Source organism: Lolium perenne, chromosome 6 (genome assembly GCF_019359855.2).
Source record: "Lolium perenne isolate Kyuss_39 chromosome 6, Kyuss_2.0, whole genome shotgun sequence".
Lineage (NCBI taxonomy): Eukaryota > Viridiplantae > Streptophyta > Magnoliopsida > Poales > Poaceae > Lolium > Lolium perenne.
This window is the reverse complement of record NC_067249.2, coordinates 3,944,582-3,961,672: the sequence shown is the minus strand read 5'-3', so window position 1 is coordinate 3,961,672 and position 17,091 is coordinate 3,944,582.

The following is a 17,091-nucleotide window of genomic DNA, read 5'->3' as shown; positions in this document are numbered from 1 at the left end:
GTGTACTACTTCAGAAATTTCGAACATGTATTTTCATCTTGGTCATAATAAACAATTTGGCATGTGTACTAATGTGTGATTTATTTGCAGCAACTGGACATGGGAGGCCAAGCCCCCCCGCCAGCCTAACAGCTTGCTTGGGGCTCTGATTAAGAAGTTCTGGCCGGGCAGATACACTCCCCTTAGCACGGTCCCCGGTGGCAAGACGAAGCTAGCCACTACTTGGGCGGACTATGAGGATGCCCCTGCCGTAGGCTTCGCGACAGCTGCTGAGGCTGTGACCACCAAGTTTTGGATAAGACATATATTTCTCGAGCACCGTTCATAGTTGATGACCCTAATGTGCTAACTCATGACTTTCACAACTGATTTATGCATGATTGAAGTGCTTCTATTGTGTGGACCCGGAGCATCATAGGCAGGCGCTTATCACTTTGCGTGGCGCTTGTGAGAGGTTGACACCGCAGCAGTGGTAGAACCAAAAGTTCACCTGCGCTAGTGCCTTCTGGGCTAACAAGGGTAAGAGGGTCAAGAAGGAGTACTTTGTCGGTAACGAGCCTACGGAGGAATGGGCAATGACCATTGATGAGTACATGTCGGTGAGTAAAATGTCAATGAGATTCTACATTGCTGCTAAGTTTTCATTGGATTATCTTGAGTTGAGTATTGCGTTTTCAGGTTTGTCCCGAGTGGGCCGAGCAGCATAAGGAGGCATGGGAGGAGCTGATTAGGGCGAGGTGGCTCAGGGAGAACAAGGAGTTTGCAGCCGTGTCGAGGCGTAACATGGAGAACCGAGGCACCGGTGGCACACACTACGCGGAAAACCGCGACTACACCCGCTACAAGGGGAAGATGGTATGTATATACATGGAACGACCTTCTTTCTTTTCCCATCATGTTACATTTGTGATACGCATAACCTTCCTTTTCGCGATGCAGCTGGCCGAGGCACCACCTGGGGTGGTGCTTCATGATCCCCAGATATATGACATGATGCGGACGAAGCAGAAGCCCAATCCCGCATTGCCTCAGCCACAGTACTACGGCAATGCCAAGGCCGCCAAGGATGACTACTGCGACATGGTGTTGTCTCGTCACCCGGAGGTGGATGACCCCTTGAGCATCCTGACCGACGAGGAGTCGTTGGTCCTGTCGGGGCGCGGGCGTCCGCATGGCCGTTTCCCCTTTCTGAATAAGGCGGTCTGATACGTCTCAAACGTATCTATAATTTCTTATGTTCCATGCTACTTTTATGATGATACTCACATGTTTTATATACACTTTATATCATTTTATGCATTTTCCGGTACTAACCTATTAACAAGATGCCGAAGCGCCAGTTCCTGTTTTCTGCTGTTTTTGGTTTCAGAAATCCTACACAGGAAATATTCTCGGAATTGGACGAAACAAAAGCCCAGGGTCTTATTTTTCCACGAAGCTTCCAGAAGACCGAAGAGGATACGAAGTGGGGCCACGAGGGGCCGACACCACAAGGCGGCGCGGCCAAGGTGTGGCCCGCGCCGCCCTATGGTGTGGGGCCCCCGTGCCTCCTCCCACTCTGCCCTTCCGCCTACTTAAAGCCTTTGTCGCGAAAACCCTAGTACCGAGAGCCACGATACGAGAAAAGTTCCAGAGACGCCGTCGCCGCCAATCCCATCTCGGGGGATTCAGGAGATCACCTCCGGCACCCTGCCGAAGAGGGGAATCATCACCGGAGGGCTCTACATCACCATGCCCGCCTCCGGACTGATGCGTGAGTAGTTCATCCTTGGACTATGGGTCCATAGCAGTAGCAAGATGGTTGTCTTCTCCTCTTGTGCTATCATGTTTAGATCTTGTGAGCTGCCTATCATGATCAAGATCATCTATTTGTAATGCTACATGTTGTGTTTGGTGGGATCCGATGAATATGGAATACTATGTCAAGTTGATTATCAATCTGTCATATATGTGTTATTTATGATCTTGCATGCTCTCCGTTGCTAGTAGAGGCTCTGGCCAAGTTGATACTTGTAACTCCAAGAGGGAGTACTTATGCTCGATAGTGGGTTCATGCCTCCATTGAATCTGGGACAGTGACAGAAAGTTCTAAGGTTGTGGATGTGCTGTTGCCACTAGGGATAAAACATTGATGCTTTGTCTAAGGATATTTGTGTTGATTACATTACGCACCATACTTAATGCAATTGTCTGTTGTTTGCAACTTAATACTGGAAGGGGTGCGGATGCTAACCCGAAGGTGGACTTTTTAGGCATAGATGCATGCTGGATAGCGGTCTATGTACTTTGTCGTAATGCCCTAAGTAAATTTCATAGTAGTCATCGTGATATGTATGTGCATTGTTATGCCCTCTCTATTTGTCAATTGCCCACCTGTAATTTGTTCACCCAACATGCTATTTATCTTATTGGAGAGACACCACTAGTGAACTGTGGACCCCGGTCCATTCTTTTACATCTGAAATACAACCTACTGCAATCATTGTTCTCTGCTGTTCTTTGCAAACAAACATCATTCTCCACACCATACGATTAATCCTTTGTTTTCAGCAAGCCGGTGAGATTGACAACCTCATTGTTAAGTTGGGGCAAAGTATCTTGATTGTGTTGTGCAGGTTCCACGTTGGCGCCGGAATCCCTGGTGTTGCGCCACACTACACTCCTTCACCAACAACCTTCACGTGTTCCTTGACTCCTACTGGTTCGATAAACCTTGGTTTCTTACTGAGGGAAAACTTGCTGCTGTACGCATCACACCTTCCTCTTGGGGTTCCCAACGGACGAGTACTTTACCGTCACAAGGAAGCTACTTTCTGGCGCCGTTGCAACTCCTGCGTCAACTAGCAGCTCTTTTTCTGGCGCCGTTGCCGGGGAGATCAAGACACGCTGCAAGGGGAGTCTCTCACATCCAATCTCTTTACTTTGTGTATTGTCTTGCTTTACTTTATTTTATTTTCTGTCTTGTTTGCTTTCTTTATATCAAAAACACAAAAAAATTAGTTACTTGCATTTACTTTACTTAATTTAGTTTGCTTTACTTATTTTTACTACTGTTAAAATGAATACTCCTGAGAACACCAAGTTGTGTGATTTCACTAGCACCAATAATAATGATTTTATATGCACTCCTATTGCTCCACCTGCTACTACAGCAGAATTTTATGAAATTAAACCTGCTTTACTAAATCTTGTTATGAGAGAGCAATTTTCTGGTGTTAGTACTGATGATGCTGCTGCCCATCTTAATAATTTTGTTGAACTTTGTGAAATGCAAAAGTATAAGGATGTAGATGGGGATATTATAAAACTGAAATTGTTTCCTTTCTCCCTAAGAGGAAGAGCTAAAGATTGGTTGCTATCTTTGCCTAAGAATAGTATTGATTCATGGACTAAATGTAAAGATGCTCTCATTGGTAGATATTATCCTCCTGCTAAAATTATATCTTTGAGAAGTAGCATTATGAATTTTAAGCAATTGGATAATGAACATGTTGCCCAAGCATGAGAAAGAATGAAATCTTTGGTAAAGAATTGCCCTACCCATGGACTGACTACTTGGATGATCATCCAAACCTTTTATGCAGGATTGAATTTTTCTTCAAGGAACCTATTGGATTCAACTGCTGGAGGTACTTTTATGTCCATCACTTTGGGTGCTGCAACAAAACTTCTTGATGATATGATGATCAACTACTCTGAGTGGCACACTGAAAGGACTCCACAAGGTAAGAAGGTAAATTCTGTTGAAGAAACCTCCTCCTTGAGTGATAAGATTGATGTTATTATGTCTATGCTTGTTAATGGTAGATCTAATGTTGATCCTAATAATGTTCATTTAGCTTCATTGGTTGCTCAAGAAGAGCATGTTGATGTGAACTTCATTAAAAGTAATAATTTCAACAACAATGCTTATAGGAATAATTTTGGTAACAACTATAGGCCATATCCTTCTAATAATGGTAATGGTTATGGTAATTCTTATGGTAATTCTTACAACAATAATAGGAGTGTACCCTCTGGTCTTGAAGTCATGCTTAAAGAATTTATTAGTACACAAACTTCTTTTAACAAATCTGTTGAAGAAAATCTTGGTAAAATTGATGTTCTTGCTTCTAAGGTTGATAGTCTTGCTGCTGATGTTGATCTTTTAAAATTGAAAGTTATGCCTAATGAAACTAAAGATATTAAGTGTGGGGACCCCGGGGGTCGTAGGCTAGACAAACCCAGATCTCCATCTGGCATAAGTCTAACCTAGATCTCTAGGGCCTACAGGGTGAGAATCGGTAACATAACAGTGACTCTGCGACTCAAAGAGTAATACAAGCTCATAACTGAGCGAAAAACCAAAGTATTACAAGCAGAGGTCACTGACCTGACATTTCATCAATCAACGGAAGCGAAGTTATGCTATTCTAAATAGCAAGATAGCAAAAGGCCTAAGAGGCCAGGAGCATAACGGCGACGTCCCAGCCCATAGATTCCAGGCTGCCACCTGGGAATCCCAAGCTACTCGTCGATGTCGACCTAGAAACCTTCATTTGTTGGAGAGTCTTCGTCTGAAACAAAGCATGCAAAGCTGAGTACAGGGACTCAGCAAGACTTAGTACAACCTTTTAGCAAAGCTGGTATGCGAGGCTTTATGTGGAGCTTATTTTGCGGAAAGCCAGTTTTCCTTTGTAAAGAAGAGGGAGCAGAAGCTCGTCTATTCAGATCATTTTAAAAGGGGATAAGAGAGCGATATCTCTAGCTCTACTGATCATCATATTGAATCCACCGAATCTTCATCATATGCTGAACCTATCAACTAGGAGCACCCCCTCGATACCCTGAGGAGGGATCCTTATCACACATTGATTTCAAGTTTTACGATTAGGTTCATGTTGTCTATGATCATCACGTCCTTTCCCAAGTCGTCCTTAACCGTGGACACGGCTTTTCGAAAAGATTTACCCTGCAGGGGTGTACAACTTTACCCACACGCGCCGACCGACTCTTAGCGCCGTCATGTACACGCTTCCTTGGCGTGCCGGCAGAGGGTGGTCGACCAAAACCTTTCCCTTACTTCGCCTATCCCATGAGTCAATCTAACTGGGGAACTCCGTCATCGTAGGTAGCCATTCTCCGAGGCGGTCCCGGTCATTGTGTGCAGGGGATCCATTTCAATGCCTCCAACATCCTTCACCCTAGCCACATCCCTGTATGATGCACCTTTGAAAACCTTTTCCACGCCTTCGCCATGCAGAATGCCAAATGGAACTCGCAAACTAATTGACTCGTGGGTAAGCTAGGCAAGTTCGGGCCAAGGGGTTCCCATGGGCCCCGTGTGGCTGTACGCTCAGTCTTGGTTCCGAAGGCGAGAACCTCAGGTCCTAGTATCGGCGAGAACGAGTCAAATCACCACATCCCCATGTGGCGGCCCATCCAAGCCTTTAAGCATGTTTAATTATCATCACTGATCTTACCACGTCATCCTGCCATACTAGGTTCAATCGCAGCTCTGATTCATCAACCGGATGGATCAGAATTCGTTAACTAAGCATGGCTAAGCATATTCGATACAACGGCTCTAGCGATGCACACGAGCTCAAACCTAGTCTTGCTGGGAGCAGTGGATCAGAGTATTTAGGCTACAAGGATGGTAAATGCAACACACATAGGATAACTATTCCTGCCGATAAAACATATTGGAAACGAATGCGATATGTAGGAACCAGAAGTAAAAGCATTTCGAAACCATAATATGAACCAGGCTAGGGCTTGCCTTTGTCCCTGACAAACCAGTATGGATCTTCGGAGATCCCATGCTTGACTTGTTCGTCGATGGACAAGTATTGATCTTCGGTGCTGTCGATCTTCATCGTCTCGGGCTTGTGCTCTATCGATCGCTAAGACGCAAATGCCAGAAAGATAAAACAACAATCAACACATGGCATCGATGCAATGCACAAACAAGAATGATGTCATGACATATTTAAAGGTACTGAATTTTAATCCCTAAACATGGAGAACAATTTAAATGGAGTTCAAATACCTTAGATATATCATTTGCATTAACTCCATGATTACATAAAAGAGTTGTTTTGTTCTTCTATTATAAACAGTAGTTTAAGTTGTTTAATGATGCATGATTTTGATACAACCGGATAGATGACATTTTTATGAACAGTTTGATATCTTATTTGCAGTTTTCTGAATTTATATGAAATAGTTATGAATTTTACAAGTTCCGATTATTTTCTGAAAACAGAAAACAGCAGGACACGAAAATTAGTCTTCTAAATTCTCTGAAAATATCTCACGAATTTTGTTACTAAGCACTCAGTTCAGAAGTTGAGTACTGAAGCTTTTAAACTGAAAATAGGGCACAACAACTAGTTCAAACATTCGGCCAACCTGATGGTCTCCTGGGCTGTAACTTCTCTCATAGAAACCTGAACATAGGCACTCAACTACTACTATACTCTGAGCTCTAACATCATATTCCCGCTGGTTGTTGAAATTCGAATTAAGATGTTTCAGACTGTAGGTAACTCCATAGCAAGAAACGGGCTTTTAGTAGATATGAATATTTGAGTCATAGATACATTCCAAAAGTAAACAGGTTACTACTTTGTTGGGAGGAAAGAACTTCAAAGCAGCCCCCAGTTTGGAGTTGTGCGGGTGACCTGATCAGATGTGACTGAGCTAGGTTATACTGAACAATGGCAAACGCCACATAAAGTATGCCTGTAGCTAAATCATGTGTGTAGCAACACTACAGCAGCTCTAAAAGTGAGTAGGTATTTACTGGATTTTCAGAGATGGACAATCGATCCGTACTTGTTTGATCATCCTTTGAACACGGGAAAAAGGGTGTGGCGGCTAAACATGAATTCTATAGCACATCTACTAAATTCTGAACCTGATACCTATATGCACCTTGACCATGGTTACAAACAACAGCATGTCTGTGTCTACAAACTGCAATAGGTATCAACGTATGTGCTTCTAGGATTACATCCAGAAACAAAACCGAAAATTATTTCTCAACCACGTATGGAACAATATAGCAGCGGCAAGTACCAATTTACACCATGAAACACCAGTCCTAGTCATGGATTTACCAGATACCAATCTTACCTGTACTAGAACGTGCCTAAATCAGGTTCTTGATGGGGATTGGCCTCCTAATCCCTCTTGGTTCTCTCGCTGATCAAATCAGGCGGCCCGGCGCTGGGTCCGGTGACTATGAGGCTAGGGTTTCGTGGCCAGTGAGGGAGGAGACAGAGAGAGGTCGAGCTGGGGAGAGGATAGGATAGAGGAGAGATGTGCGTTGCGCTGGGCATCTCCAGGACGTCTCCTTGGTCGCGGAGGTGGCAAACAGGAGGTGGCGTCGGCGGCTCAGGAGTTGGACACGCAGGTGCTTCCTCTCTCAACGAAGAAGACAAGAAGAATTTGCAAAAAGGCCCGCTGGTTTTTGGGTATTTTCTAGATATTTTAAAACAGCACTAAAATTGCAAGATTTGAGGATTCAAACTTCTTTGGAAGATTACTAAAAATATCCAGGGACCTTCCTAAGATATTTTTGAAGGTTCAAATACTTCTGTTTGGAAGTTTTGAAACATTGAAGTATTTGAGATAGGGTAAGAGTTAAACCAACATTTGGGTTTTCAAATTATTTCCTTCATGCATTTTTTAAGGAAAAATAATCATGATGCTCATGATGCACAATCAAACCCTAATTAGGTTTAGCTAAAAGAGGGGTGTTACAGATCTATCCCTCTTAAAAGAATCTCGTCCCGAGATTCCAAGGTAGGAATAGAGAAGGTAACAAGGACTACACCGGTCTTCAACGATATTTTCGATACCACGACAATCTTCCTTCTTGAAGAGGTTGATCCACGACGTCATGAAGAAATTGATCCACAACACCATGAAGAAACTGATCCACAACACCATTAAGAACTCTTCATTTTGCTTTCTGCACTCTAAAGAAAAGAGGGAATGACACTAGACGATGGATCTTCACGAAGATCGAGTATCTCATGGTCAACTCATGGAAGGAGTGCTTAGAAACAACTCTTGAGCTGACAAACATAAAACATGTCAAGGTAATGGAGAAGACGGAAGAAGTTTCAAATTTTGGTAGTCAATAGCTTCACGCTTGACAAGATTACGAAGGGACAAGGTAGTGAGGAGTTAAACTTCCTTGAATACCATAACGTAACACTCTTAGGGAGGGCGACTCGTAGAAGCACGAATGATTATCCAACGAGAGCAACTTTGGATTTTTCCAAAATCATAGTCACTCTTCGGGCAAGGATACATGAAACGATAGTTGTCTACTCAAAAGGCTGAGGCCTAGATGGCTAACGAATTCACACAACGTGTGAATTGATTGGAACTTCAGGTACAAACCAAAGGACGGGAAAGAGCATTGGCTACTGAAGTGCCAAGGATCACCTGGGGAGTGAAATTTCTCCTCCTAACGGAGTGGTTGTCATAGGAGAAATGGTTTCGAAGGATTGACTGAGAAATATTTAACAACTTTGCTTCTAATGTTCTCCTTGATGTTCTAGACACCAATATGAGGCTTCTGACTAGCCTTCAATAGGTCATCAAGTGAAGGTCAGACTTTCGGATTGAAAGACATCATAAGGGCAACTCATAGAGTAAGTCGCACAAGATCCTTATGGAGAGTGGTTGTTCTTGTTGTTTCAAGAGATTATGACACTAGACCTTCTGACTAATTGTGTTAACCACGACATCAATCTTGCCGGATTTACAAAGGGACCTATGTCAAAAATCCTTGAGAAAACCAACCATCATTGTTGCTTGAGATTCAGCTTAGGTTAGGTGTAAAGATATTTCAGATTCAGAATGTATGAATAGAAGATTTGCAATAGTTACCAACAAGGTAAAGTCGCTAGATTCTCATGTTAGGGACTACAATGTCAAGCTCCAAAGGATTTGAGCTAGATTGCGGAAATCATGTGGTTGCGACTGCCAAAGGCAATTACGCGCATATGAACTGCTTGCAATGAAACACAATTGAGTCCTGGTGGAGATATCAAAGAAGATATTAAAGTTCTTAAGCATCTTCTCTTTCTTGAACAAACCAGCCAGTGGCTTAGTGTGCATAGGGGAAGGTTTCAAGGAATGGAGGTAACAACCTGCCATCTCAAGAATATTCCGCACATGCATAACTGACTTGCGATGATTCCCAAGGAAAGGAAAGGGAACTCTACTCGGATCCACGGCGACATCTTTCAGCAAATGCACATGAACCAGAGAAGGTCACTTCCAGCATCCAGAACACATACTTCGTGATAACACAAAGATGGTTCTGAAAAGTTTCCAACATTGGTGCCAACTGTTCAATATGAACCTCTTTAGACATGGAGAAATAAGAATGTCATCGATGGGCTCAACAACAAACTTATCAAGATACTCCAATGAGAGATTCACATGTTGCATGAACGAGGCAAAAGTATTGGACAGACCAAGGGACACGAAGTACTCAAGCGAAACACCATGAGTATGAACATCCTCAAGATAGTCCTCAGAACTAAATTTGATTTGACAATAGCCCAAACTCAAATCAAAGATTGGGAAGATAGCATATCCATAAAGGAGATACTTCCTGACTTCAACACAAACATCACTAGACATCCCTTTGAGAAGGAACAAGTCCGATAGAGCTTTTGTCTTACAACTCTCCAAGTTATTGTTTAAGCTCAACCAACTAGTCCAGGATATCCAGTACGGTTTTCTTGGAGAAGGAGCGATTCAGAGAACCAACTTACTCACGAACTTGACAACACGGTCATGTGTCAACATGGCGATACTTCTAGAAAGACAACCAGAATATCACGTACCACCGATATGTCACTGAGTTCGAGAGAGAACTTGCTTTATAAGGAAAGCGACATATGGTCTTGAGCGCTTAGGCATGAACCTAACTCTTTGACCGAAGAAGTTGTGCCTGAACAATGGACTTGGGAGCACAGTCAAACTTCGCTTAGTGATCGATTAACCAATCACGCTAAGAATGACACAAACGTCCTTGGATTTCAAAGCAATGAGAATTGCTAAGAATCTCGGATGGCCACATTAATACAAACACCCCAACATTCCCAAGCACGGACAACTCAGAGGAAGGGCGAGTAAAGATATGTAAGAGCATCACTTCATCGATAAGATCATGAGACTTAGCACGACCTATAGATATAAAAGAGGGTGATACTCTGAGGTGGAACAGAACAGAAGCTACATAAACCTCACATTATGCGGATTACAACACTTTGACCAAGTCCTAGAAATGGACGAGGTACCAGAGTTTGTTTCTCCTGACATCTCGAAGTGAAATGTCTTGAAAGACCACAAGAGTAACATGCACTAGAATACACCAATGCACATTTACAACTTGACTCCTAACTAGTAGACAAAGATCGGAAAGTAACTAGGAGGAGGAACATGAATAGAATTAGAAATCCTGAGATGTAGATGCACAAGATAACACTCTTGCAAAACTCGTGCTCAAAAGAGAAGTGTGGCAGAGTCACAGACATAGCTATGAGACTCACAAAGAGCACTCTTGTCGGAGATCCATTTGGTTCTATGAAAGAACCTCTGCCATAGCTAATGGTAGGGAATATATTTTGTTGCCGCAATTCAATCACGACTACAATCAAAGACTTGAGGGCTAGGTGGATTTCGGAGTTAACCGTCCTGATGTATGGTTTGACCATGGACAACAGGAGTCAACATAATGGATCTTGGGTTAAAGGTCAGCATCATGTACTAAGGTTCAAAAGAACCCACCACAATCCGGGACCTTCGGTTCAAGTCCAAGGATTAAAACATGGAGAAATGAATAACTACTATCTGAGTGACACAAAGGGCACATTGAGGTAGTACTCACATGATAACTTTCAAAAAGCCATACCTAGCTTCAGAAGTACCCAAGAAAATAAAAAGGAGACATCCGAGGTGAAAGCAAACCTCGAAGCCTAGAACAGAATAATGTGGAAACCACAAAGTAGAGAGATCATGATGGAAGGAGATCTCACTGTTGAAACGAAACAAAGAGATAACAAAGAACACACAAGAGTTTAGAGAACTCAACTATAGGTCAACTGGTTAAGAAACGACCTGCTACTGAAGCACCTAAGTTTTGAAAGACCAGACGAGATGGTAAAACTTTTTCAAATCAACACAAGGTAAGGTGACTTTGAATTAGAGCGATACCAGATAAGGAGAAAAAAGAATCCTAATTAGATTTTCGCAAATACTTTTAGCTTTCAAATAGTTTTCACAATCACTAGACTCAACATCGACCAATAGAAAGGGTTTCCTACAGGCAGTCCTGCTCTGATACCAAAACCTGTGGGGACCCCGGGGGTCGTAGGCTAGACAAACCCAGATCTCCATCTGGCATAAGTCTAACCTAGATCTCTAGGGCCTACAGGGTGAGAATCGGTAACATAACAGTGACTCTACGACTCAAAGAGTAATACAAGCTCATAACTGAGCGAAAAACCAAAGTATTACAAGCAGAGGTCACTGACCTGACATTTCATCAATCAACGGAAGCGAAGTTATGCTATTCTAAATAGCAAGATAGCAAAAGGCCTAAGAGGCCAGGAGCATAACGGCGACGTCCCAGCCCATAGATTCCAGGCTGCCACCTGGGAATCCCAAGCTACTCGTCGATGTCGACCTAGAAACCTTCATCTGTTGGAGAGTCTTCGTCTGAAACAAAGCATGCAAAGCTGAGTACAGGGACTCAGCAAGACTTAGTACAACCTTTTAGCAAAGCTGGTATGCGAGGCTTTATGTGGAGCTTATTTTGCGGAAAGCCAGTTTTCCTTTGTAAAGAAGAGGGAGCAGAAGCTCGTCTATTCAGATCATTTTAAAAGGGGATAAGAGAGCGATATCTCTAGCTCTACTGATCATCATATTGAATCCACCGAATCTTCATCGTCTCGGCACTTGTGCTCTATCGATCGCTAAGACGCAAATGCCAGAAAGATAAAACAACAATCAACACATGGCATCGATGCAATGCACAAACAAGAATGATGTCATGACATATTTAAAGGTACTGAATTTTAATCCCTAAACATGGAGAACAATTTAAATGGAGTTCAAATACCTTAGATATATCATTTGCATTAACTCCATGATTACATAAAAGAGTTGTTTTGTTCTTCTATTATAAACAGTAGTTTAAGTTGTTTAATGATGCATGATTTTGATACAACCGGATAGATGACATTTTTATGAACAGTTTGATATCTTATTTGCAGTTTTCTGAATTTATATGAAATAGTTATGAATTTTACAAGTTCCGATTATTTTCTGAAAACAGAAAACAGCAGGACACGAAAATTAGTCTTCTAAATTCTCTGAAAATATCTCACGAATTTTGTTACTAAGCACTCAGTTCAGAAGTTGAGTACTGAAGCTTTTAAACTGAAAATAGGGCACAACAACTAGTTCAAACATTCGGCCAACCTGATGGTCTCCTGGGCTGTAACTTCTCTCATAGAAACCTGAACATAGGCACTCAACTACTACTATTACTCTGAGCTCTAACATCATATTCCCGCTGGTTGTTGAAATTCGAATTAAGATGTTTCAGACTGTAGGTAACTCCATAGCAAGAAACGGGCTTTTAGTAGATATGAATATTTGAGTCATAGATACATTCCAAAAGTAAACAGGTTACTACTTTGTTGGGAGGAAAGAACTTCAAAGCAGCCCCCAGTTTGGAGTTGTGCGGGTGACCTGATCAGATGTGACTGAGCTAGGTTATACTGAACAATGGCAAACGCCACATAAAGTATGCCTGTAGCTAAATCATGTGTGTAGCAACACTACAGCAGCTCTAAAAGTGAGTAGGTATTTACTGGATTTTCAGAGATGGACAATCGATCCGTACTTGTTTGATCATCCTTTGAACACGGGAAAAAGGGTGTGGCGGCTAAACATGAATTCTATAGCACATCTACTAAATTCTGAACCTGATACCTATATGCACCTTGACCATGGTTACAAACAACAGCATGTCTGTGTCTACAAACTGCAATAGGTATCAACGTATGTGCTTCTAGGATTACATCCAGAAACAAAACCGAAAATTATTTCTCAACCACGTATGGAACAATATAGCAGCGGCAAGTACCAATTTATACCATGAAACACCAGTCCTAGTCATGGATTTACCAGATACCAATCTTACCTGTACTAGAACGTGCCTAAATCAGGTTCTTGATGGGGATTGGCCTCCTAATCCCTCTTGGTTCTCTCGCTGATCAAATCAGGCGGCCCGGCGCTGGGTCCGGTGACTATGAGGCTAGGGTTTCGTGGCCAGTGAGGGAGGAGACAGAGAGAGGTCGAGCTGGGGAGAGGATAGGATAGAGGAGAGATGTGCGTTGCGCTGGGCATCTCCAGGACGTCTCCTTGGTCGCGGAGGTGGCAAACAGGAGGTGGCGTCGGCGGCTCAGGAGTTGGACACGCAGGTGCTTCCTCTCTCAACGAAGAAGACAAGAAGAATTTGCAAAAAGGCCCGCTGGTTTTTGGGTATTTTCTAGATATTTTAAAACAGCACTAAAATTGCAAGATTTGAGGATTCAAACTTCTTTGGAAGATTACTAAAAATATCCAGGGACCTTCCTAAGATATTTTTGAAGGTTCAAATACTTCTGTTTGGAAGTTTTGAAACATTGAAGTATTTGAGATAGGGTAAGAGTTAAACCAACATTTGGGTTTTCAAATTATTTCCTTCATGCATTTTTTTAGGAAAAATAATCATGATGCTCATGATGCACAATCAAACCCTAATTAGGTTTAGCTAAAAGAGGGGTGTTACATTAAGTCATTTGCTACAGCAAACGCTATCCAAGTTCGAATTAATGACAATATTAGAATGATGGCTGAATTGCATGCTAGGTGGGAAAGAGAAGAAAAACTAGCTAAAGAGAATAATGTAGCTAAAGTTTGGACTGTTACCACCACTAGTAATGTTAATGCTTCACATGTTGCTAAACCTCCTACTATCAATGGTAAAATAATTGGTGTTAGCAATGTTTCTACTCCTAACGCAAAGCGTGCAAAACTGCCTGAAACTGCTAAAACTGCTGAAACTGTTTGTGATAAAACTGCTGAAATTTTTCAGAATATTGGGACAATGATCCCATTGCTTTAGATCATAATGGTTTGGATTTTGATGATTGTCACATCTCTGAAGTTATAAAGTTCTTGCAAAAACTTGCTAGAAGTCCTAATGCTAGTGCTATAAATTTGGCCTTTACAAAACATATTACAAATGCTCTCATTAAAGCTAGAGAAGAGAAATTAAAACTTGAAACTTCTATTCCTAGGAAGTTAGGAGATGGTTGGGAGCCCATCATTAAGATGAAGGTCAATGATTTTGATTGTAATGCTTTATGTGATCTTGGTGCAAGTATTTCTGTTATGCCTAAGAAACTTTATGATATGCTTGACTTGCCACCATTGAAAAATTGTTATTTGGATGTTAATCTTGCTGATAATTCTATAAAGAAACCTTTGGGGAGGATTGATAATGTTCACATTACGGTTAACAATAACCTTGTCCCCGTTGATTTTGTTGTTTTGGATATTGAATGCAATGCATCTTGTCCTATTATTTTGGGAAGACCATTTCTTCGAACAGTTGGTGCTATTATTGATATGAAAGAAGGAAATATTAAATATCAATTCCCTCTTAAGAAAGGTATGAAACACTTCCCTAGAAAGAGAATGAAGTTGCCTTTTGATTCTATTATTAGAACAAATTATGATGTTGATGCTTCATCTCTTGATAATACTTGATTTACACTTTCTGCGCCTAGCTGAAAGGCGTTAAAGAAAAGCGCTTATGGGAGACAACCCATTATTTTACTTCTGCACTTTTGTTTTATATTTGAGTCTTGGAAGTTGTTACTACTGTAGCAACCTCTCCTTATCTTTATTTTATTGCATTGTTGTGCCAAGTAAAGTCTTTGATAGTAAGGTTGATACTAGATTTGGATTACTGCGCAGAAACAGATTTCTTGCTGTCACAAATTTGAGTAGCCCCTTCTGTAGGTAACTCAGAAAAATCTGCCAATTTACGTGAATGATCCTCAGATATGAACGCAACTTTCATTCAATTTGAGCTTCTTCATCTGAGCCTGTTAAGTGCCGCTAAAAAATTCGTCTTTACGGACTGTTCTGTTTTGACAGATTCTGCCTTTCATTTCACATTGCCTCTTTTGCTATGTTGGATGGATTTCTTTGTTCCATTAACTTTCAGTAGCTTTGTGAAATGTCCAGAAGTGTTAAGAATGATTATGTCACCTCTGAATATGTGAATTTTTGATTATGCACTAACCCTCTAATGAGTTTGTTTTGAGTTTGGTGTGGAGGAAGTTTTCAAGGGTCAAGAGAGGAGGATGATACAATATGATCAAGGAGAGTGAAAAGTCTAAGCTTGGGGATGCCCCCGTGGTTCATCCCTGCATATTTCAAGAAGACTCAAGCATCTAAGCTTGGGGATGCCCAAGGCATCCCCTTCTTCATCGACCACTTAGCAGGTCACCTCTAGTGAAACTATATTTTTATTCCGTCACATCTTATGTGCTTTACTTGGAGCGTCTGTGTGCTTTTATTTTTGTTTTTGTTTGAATAAAATCGGATCCTAGCATTCATTGTGTGGGAGAAAGACACGCTCCGCTCGTTCATATGAACACTGGTGTTCTTAGCTTTACTTTTAATGTTCATGGCGAAGGTTGAAACTGCTTCGTTCATTGCTATTTGGTTGGAAACAGAAAATGCTTCATGTGGTAATTGGTATATTGTCTTGAATAATTTGATACTTGGCAATTGTTGTGCTCAAATAGATCATGTTTAAGCTCTTGCATCATGTACTTTGTACCCATTAATGAAGAACTACCATAGAGCTTGTTGAAATTTGGTTTGCATGATTGGTCTCTCTAAAAGTCTAGATATTTTCTGGTTAAGGTGTTTGAACAACAAGGAAGACAGTGTAGAGTCTTATAATGCTTGCAATATGTTCTTATGTAAGTTTTGCTGTACCGGTTCATACTTGTGTTTGCTTCAAACAACCTTGCTAGCCCAAAGCCTTGTACTGAGAGGGAATGCTTCTCGTGCATCCAAAATCCTTGAGCCAAAAACTATGCCACTTGTGTCCACCATACCTACCTACTACATGGTATTTCTCTGCCATTCCAAAGTAAATTGCTTGAGTGCTACCTTTAAAATTACATTCTTTGTCTTTGCAATATATAGCTCATGGGAAAAATAGCTTAAAAACTATTGTGGTATTGAATATGTAGCTTATGTATCTTATTTCTTATAAGTTGCTTGTTGAGCGGTAACCATGTTTCTGGGGACGCCATCAACTATTTCACCTTTGTTGAATATCATGTGAGTTGCTATGCATGTTCGTCTTGTCTGAAGTAAGGGTGATTTATCATGATCAAATGGTTTGAGTATGCATATTGTTAGAGAAGAACATTGGGCCGCTAACTAAAGCCATGATCCATGGTGGAAGTTTCAGTTTGGACAACAATCCTCAATCTCATATGAGAATATTATCTGTTGTTGAATGCTTATGCATTAAAGAGGAGTCCATTATCTGTTGTCTATGTTGTCCCAGTATGGATGTCTAAGTTGAGAATAATCAAAAGCGAGAAATCCAATGCGAACTTTCTCCTTAGACCTTTGTACAGGCGGCATAGAGGTACCCCTTTGTGACACTTGGTTGAAACATATGTAATGCAATGAGAATCCATGGAAATCCAAGCTAATTAGGACAAGGTGCGGGCACTATTGGTGTACTATGCATGAGGCTTGCAACTTATAAGATGTCTTATGCATAACACATATGAATTATTACTACCGTTGACAAAATTGTTTCTATGTTTTCAAAAGAAAAGCTCTAGCACAAAAATAGTAATCCATGCTTCCCTCTGCGAAGGGCCTTTCTTTTACTTTATGTTGAGTCAGTTTACCTACTTCTTTCTATCTTAAAAGCAAACACTTGTGTCAACTGTGTGCATTGATTCCTACATACTTGCTTAT